This window comes from Fragaria vesca, linkage group LG1 (assembly GCF_000184155.1).
Source record: "Fragaria vesca subsp. vesca linkage group LG1, FraVesHawaii_1.0, whole genome shotgun sequence".
Lineage (NCBI taxonomy): Eukaryota > Viridiplantae > Streptophyta > Magnoliopsida > Rosales > Rosaceae > Fragaria > Fragaria vesca.
Genome location: NC_020491.1, coordinates 15,376,608 through 15,383,739, shown reverse-complemented (window position 1 = coordinate 15,383,739; position 7,132 = coordinate 15,376,608). Strand labels below are relative to the sequence as shown.

General features: G+C 35.5%; 1 non-coding gene and 1 pseudogene across 2 annotated transcripts in view; both read left to right on the top strand.

Moving 5' to 3' along the window:
* The first annotated feature begins 1,839 nt into the window (after window positions 1–1,839).
* TRNAN-GUU lies at window positions 1,840–1,913 on the top strand. The gene has a single exon. It is a non-coding gene; the product is annotated as a tRNA-Asn (tRNA).
* A 2,598-nt stretch (window positions 1,914–4,511) lies between these two features.
* The window catches only part of LOC101307837, a 4,469-nt pseudogene continuing 1,848 nt past the window's right edge, over window positions 4,512–7,132 (top strand). Inside the window, exons 1-8 of the transcript XR_183854.1 lie at window positions 4,512–4,739; window positions 4,880–4,930; window positions 5,044–5,130; window positions 5,372–5,493; window positions 5,942–6,018; window positions 6,397–6,520; window positions 6,601–6,693; window positions 7,055–7,132. The product of XR_183854.1 is annotated as a serine hydroxymethyltransferase, mitochondrial-like (transcript). The remainder of the gene's footprint in view (window positions 4,740–4,879; window positions 4,931–5,043; window positions 5,131–5,371; window positions 5,494–5,941; window positions 6,019–6,396; window positions 6,521–6,600; window positions 6,694–7,054) is intronic.

Genomic DNA, 7,132 nt, shown 5'->3' with positions numbered 1-7,132 from the left:
TAATATATATATATATATATATATATATATATACACAAACATAATATTATATATACACACATGCATATATAATATTATATGTACAAACATATTATATATACACACATATCCAGTAATTATATTATCCTCATAAGTAAGCAAGGTTCTGAAAAATACTGGGCGCTAGTTGGGCGGACAGCGCCTAAAAGATTAATCGGGGATTAATCAGATTTGTATTTTTGTATTTATTTTATTTTTTAATAACAAATAATTATATAAATACAATTAAAATATGTATTATAATGTCTGAAAATAATGGAAAAAACAGCATATAACGCTGAAAATAATGAAAATACATAGCATATGTCATTATATGTCATTAAAAATGTACTAACAACAATGTTCTTAGGAAAATAAGAAATACAATTCAACCTTTCAACAACAATGTCAATGAAGCAAGTAAGAAACGTAATTAAACAACAATATCCTTACGAAAATCCAAAAAAAAAAAAACGCAATTCACCAACTAGGCAACAATGTCCAAATATAATTCAAATAACTAAAAATACATTCTTATAAGCCTACTCCTCCTATTCTTCTTCTTCACATCCTTCAAGTACTTCTTCGGTATCAAAGTCAAACTCAAAATCCATAGTTTCTTCTTTCTTTTCATTTGAATCCATGGTTTTCACTTAAAAAAATAAAAAATAAAAAAATAAAGTTTTTTGGCCGCCCAGGTGGCCAAAAAACGGCCGGCCTCCTACACTCGTTGATTTGCCTAAAATCGGGACGGCAACCCTTCTCCGAGCCCGCAAGCAGCCGCCTAGGCCGTTTTTTAGAACCTTGCAAGTAAGCAACATTCCATCAAAATTGGATCGACAAAGTCGCCGGAAAGTTCGCAGGAAAATATGCATAAATGAAGAAAGTAGATTAATTAAAGTAGTTACATACCAATTAGGAGATCGAGAAGCAGCTAGCTCTTAAAGATATCGATCAAATTTATGAAGACAAACTTCCAAAACTAGATTTGGATCGGATGAATTATGTGAAGGGTGGGGGGGAGTTAGACCATGCCTTTCAACTGTGTTCTATTCTGGGCAGAAGGTGTATAAATGATGTGTTTACTTAGCCGACAAAATATTCCCTCACCTAAGACAAAATGCGTCGGAAAAATATATTCGTTATGTTTTGTGTCAGGCAATAATTCAAATTCTTAGTCGACGGAACAGTTCGTCGGCTAAGAAAGGAATATTCGTCACCCAAGTCTTACATAGCCGACGGAACATTGTTCGTCGCCCAAGACAATCTAAGACAACGAAAAATTATTCATTGCGCAAGACCAGCTTTACCGACGGAAACCTGTCGTCACCTAGAAAGATCTTAGGCGACAGAGTATGTCGAAAGTCAATTTTTGTCGCCTAAGAAGATCTAGGCTGACGAAATAATACTGACAGAAAATATTCGTCACCTAGAGTTTACTAAGCCGACAGAACTTAGACGACGAATGATGTTTCGTCAAATACGAATATCTTAGTCGACGGAAGCCCTCGACAGTCCTTTTCCGTCACCTAAGTAGATCTTAGGCGACGGATGTGGTATCCTATACGACGGTTGTGTTTCCGTCGATGAAGACGAACTTAGGGGACGAAATTGTTTTAATTCCAATCGGCTAAGTTGTTATTTCCTGTAATGTAAATTTATAACTTTTGCTTTTAGATAAACGTATAGTGAACATCTGCGAGGATAGCTCAATTGGGAGAGCGTCAGACTGAAGGTCAGGTGTTCGATCCACATTTATTTTTGTTTCACTAACTTTTTAGTTTATGTTTAATACATAAACATGAGACTGTGGAATAACAAGTTAGAATAGCTCAGTTGGCTAGAGCGTGTGGCTGTTAACAACAAGGTCGGAGGTTCAAGCCCTCCTTCTAGCGTCTTTTGCGTTTTCCTTTTTCACATGCTTTCTTTATGGTGCCAAAGTAAAAACTATATATGTTTTGCATAAACTATATTTTTGCCTGTACAACTAAAAAGTGAACCTTAACTTGGGAGATTTCATTTGGTTAGTACAGAGAGAAAACCAAACCTTAAATTGGGAATCAACCAAAAATATGCTAATCTTGAAATTCACCCCAGAATTGTAGGGTGTTTAGTGAGCTGATTTGCATTTAGAAGTACTCTTTACCCTCAACTTAAATAAGAACCCAAGTCACTGACTGACAATGATCTACAATGTCAACTTAAATGGTTCCTCCTCCTGAGGAACTGATGAGCACATTTTATATCATATTATTATCCTTGATTTATATGTGCTAGTTACTTGTTTTAATTAGTTTAAGTTATTTAGTTTGTTTTTGTGTTTTTATAGATGTTGTCATAAATAAATAAAATGTTAAACATATAGGAGCAATTTATCTATTTTCAATAGTAAATTGAGTCCTTGTTTTTAACACGAGTCTTTTTCCCTTAATTTAGGTGAATAATTGCAACACATGTTCTTTTTGTTCTAGTAGAATGTATATCATACATGCATGTTTTAAATTGGTGGATTGCTTTCTCATTGCATTAAATGTGATGTGTGGAAAATGTAACCTTAGCCATCAAATGTTGAATTCACTTTGGTTGTTCGATTCATATAGGAATGGGCATGAATTGATGGAAACAAATGGAGAATTACATGAAGAATTGCCAAAGACAAGATTGCATGGAACAAGCTTGCATGGATCTAGGAGCTCACCTTTCAAAACTTCAAAGATCTTGTACGTACTTGTTTCTCTTCACACTTGAGAAGTGAAATTAGTAAAAGATGTTGAAGACAAAAGGAATTGATGAAGAGAAAGTGGTGTGTGAAATCATTTATGAGTGAACATGTTCCATCAAGCTAGCATGAGATTTTGGACGGAAGGAAAAATCACATTCACATGGAGATGAAAATGGATTGAAGATCATTGTTGCCCTATAAATAGATGTTGCTTCAAGTGAATAAGAGGAGGGGGAAGAGAGTGGAGAATAAGAGACAATTTGTTGCTTTTTGTTCTTCCCTTTCTTTAGCTACTTTTTGTATGATGTTTTGTATTGTTTTAAGTATGTTTTCAATTTGTACTATGTCTTGCTAATTTCCTTAACTAAGGTTAAGGAGGAAACCACATTATGAAATAAGTTTCTTTTAATTATCTATCAATTCTCATAGCTATGTTACTCATGCCTATGACTCTTGCTTCAAAATGCATTAATAAAATCTTTGTTCATTTCACCTCTAATGTCAAATGTCATGCATTTTTGGTAGTTTGGAAGTCACTTTTATTAATCCATGCTTGGCTTTGTAAATTATTTAATATGAACTCATTTGATCTCTTGTCATTCAAATGAGCTTGTTTCACATTTGATGTTTTGTAAACACTTTGATCTTTTGTAGTTTCAATAAGTTTGTGTACATGTGATGCTTTGGTGTTCATAATTAAGAAGCGAAGAAGAGTCTGCTTTATATATATTTCATGTGTGCTTTATTGTTAAATCTTGAGAAAGCAGTAGATTGATTTCTAGATTGCTACTCCTAATTCGGGAATTAGTAGATAATATTAAGAGACTTATTGAGTAATGTGGTGGAATCCGATGCCTTAGTTACTTCGTCATCAAGGTAATCTTTTATCTATTTCATTTGTCTTAGCTACTTCACCATCAACTTTCATTCAACTAGGTTAGTGTTAAATTAATTTAGATTCGATTAGTTTTTCCTATTTTCATACATTCTCTGTGGGTTCAACCTCGCTCTTGCATCTTTGTACTATAACTGATTCGTGCGCTTGCGAGTAACATTTTAAAACACATTAGGAACCATTCAAAAGCTTCGGTGGCCAAATTTGTCTCATAGAATACCCCAAAACCGATCATGCCATATCTCTGAAAGAGTCCCTTTGTGGCTAAGAAATGAGGAACTTTGGATAGGCCCAGTGACGGAGGCAGAAAATATATCAATGGGGGCACAAAATATTTTTGCGGCTAAATTTTACTAACAATATATATACGCACGACTATGATTAAGTATTACTTGCGGTTAACTTGCGTGTATAAAAATCCTTTCAAAAAAAACTTGTGTGTATAAAAATTGAAGTTTGCAAACCCAGAATTTGTCTACATCCTCTACACAGCTCCCAACCTAAACTTAAAAGTTCATACATACCAAATACCAAATGTTCTATCCATGACCACTGCGTTCATTCTTCAGGTTAATAATATCTCATTAATTCAAATTAATAATGACTTTTGTCTTAGTCTATATAGCTTTTCTTGTGAAAAATTTAAGGGACACAATTCAAAAGCCCAGTCCAAAAAGCTAAAGCCCAAATACAAGAAACAGGTAGAACTATAGAAGAGAAGCTAGGCATCATCCTGATCAGAAGTAGAAGATGAATTGTTTTAACAGTGGGGGCACAAAGAAGATCAGCCAACGAAATTCTATATTTCTCTGGGGGCACAGGCCCTCACAGGTCCTTCATTGGCTCCGCCAATGGATAGGCCTTTCATGGTGATGGTTTGGTGTCACCATATGTCATTGATTATGAAACCTCAACTCTAACACCTAGTAGCAGGAGCACAAGGACAAAACCGGAACACAAGATTAAAAAAGGTTTAGTCTTTATACTACGGAAATCTCACCCAGAAGAAGAACCATGGGGCTGGCATTGGCCCTTCGCAGGCTTTCCTCTTCTGTGGACAATCCCATTCGTCCTCTCTTCAATGCCACCTCTCACTACTACATGGTCCTTTAACTATTTCACATATCTCTGTTCTGCTCTAGGATTTTCATATATCTCTGTTCTGCTCTAGGATTGAATGCATGGAAGTTTAGTCATTGATCGAACCCTTTATATTTTTTGTGTGCTACATTTTTTTTTTACAGTCATCTTTGCCCAATGAAGCTGTCTATGACAAGGAGAAGAACGGTGTCAGTGTGAGTTCTTATATACCGGGTTTTATCAATATTAGACTTGATTTGTGTATGTGTTTTTGTTGGTGAGGTTTGATTATACATGCTGAGACATAGTAAAAGTTGTTTTCTTGCAGTGGCCTAAGCAATTGAATGCTCCATTGGAGGCTGTGGATCCTGAGATTGCTGACATCATCGAGCACGAGAAAGCCAGGCAATGGAAGGTGTGATTTTTAGTGTATGATCCAAATCAAGACTTTGTTGAGATAAAAGATAGTAATTGTTGGGGTTCACAGCTATGTGTATTCTTTTGAATACAAGTTTAATGTTCTATAATATTGCTGAGAAAACTTTGAATAATTCGAGAAAGTTTCTGTGGTTCATTTTTGCACAAGAGTTTCTTTACAGCATTTATAGGTAAATGATGGTGTGTTCATTAACTTGAATTCTTTGTCTTTCATAAAGGGCCTAGAACTGATACCTTCGGAGAACTTCACATCAGTCTCTGTGATGCAAGCAGTTGGTTCAGTCATGACCAACACACGCAATGAAGGGTATCCAGGGGAAAGATACTATGGAGGAAATGAGTATGTGAAATCTTGACCCCTCTCTACAGTCTTATAGCAAATTGTCAGGAGTTTCTTAGTAGGAATTGGAATGTGTCCCTTATCCATGTTTACAGAGAAAGTAATTCAGTGGCTGACTCCCTAGCAAGCATTGGTCATGGTTATGAGCCTGGATGCAGATTCTTTAGCTCCCCTCCTAATGATGTTATCCCTCTCTTGGAAGCTGATTCTTCCGGCTCTTCCAAGCCGAGATTAGTTTAGCTCCCCTCCTAATGATGTTATCCCTCTCTTAGAAGCTGATTCTTCCGGCTCTTCCAAGCCTAGATTAGTTGTGTTTTAGGTTTCTTGTCCTTGCCTTCGGGATCCCATGTCATCAAAAAAAAAAANAAAAAAAATTCTTGACCCGTTAAGTTCTATGTGAAGAACAATGAAAAAGAGAAAAGTTAACAATAAACTTTTGCATTTTCAGGTTCATTGACATGGCAGAAACCTTGTGCCAGAAGCGTGCTTTGGAAGCTTTTCAGTTGGATCCAATAAAATGGGGAGGTAAATTCTTATGGCTGATCAGCCTCGGGCAATATCTCATGATTGTGAAAGTACCATACATGTACGTACGTGCACCATTCATCTCAACATTTGACGAGACGGTATCTTCGTCTTCACAAACCAGTTGGCAGTTGCCAAACAAGTAGAGCATCTGTCAGGATGTACTACATCCACCTTAAGTTGTATAGAAGATTAGTAGTTGTCAGTATTTTTCTTGGTATACTAGAAGCAGTGCATTATAACAGAATCTAAGCTGTAGAATACAGTCAATCATATCCCTTCTGAAAAATAGTTTTAGCACTGTCTCTAGTATACATATATAATAGGAGCTGATCTACAATCTTTTCTCTTACATGATTTTCATCTTCTTTATTGCAGTCAATGTTCAGCCTTTGTCAGGATCTCCAGCTAATTTTCATGTTTACACTGCATTGTTGAAACCTCATGATAGAATCATGGCTCTTGATCTCCTCATGGTGGTCATCTTTCTCATGGTTATCAGGTATTGATATTTCCATTATATGGTTTCTTCTTTGAATAAATCATTTCATGATCATTGGTCATCTGCTTTGTAACGTGCAGACTGACACCAAAAAGATATCAGCTGTGTCAATCTTTTTTGAGACAATGCCATACAGATTGGATGAGAGCACTGGTTACATTGACTATGACCAGGTAGCTTGGAGATTTAATAATTCTTGCATTGTTACCTTGTTGTCTTGTATCTTTTAATCAACGTAATGCTTGTTAAAATGTCTCGAAATCTCCTATTTCACAAAAGAGGCTATTTGAAGAGAAACAAAAATCAAACAATAACATGTTGCAAATCAAAATCTAGAAGTTCATTAGCAGGAATAGTGAAGATATCTTTTATATTTCTAAAAAAAAAAAACAGTTGTCAGAATTGTGTTGGATGATTTAAACCACAATACTGTACCAATAGAGGTCTTGCTTTTGATATAGAAACAGCTGATATATGCTTTTGTTACCAAACTTAATGGAAGCTTTATTTGACATGATTAATAATGACTTGCAGTTGGAGAAAAGCACCACTTTCTTCAGGCCAAAATTAATAGTTGCTGGTGCTAGTGCTTATGCACGTTTGTATGATTAT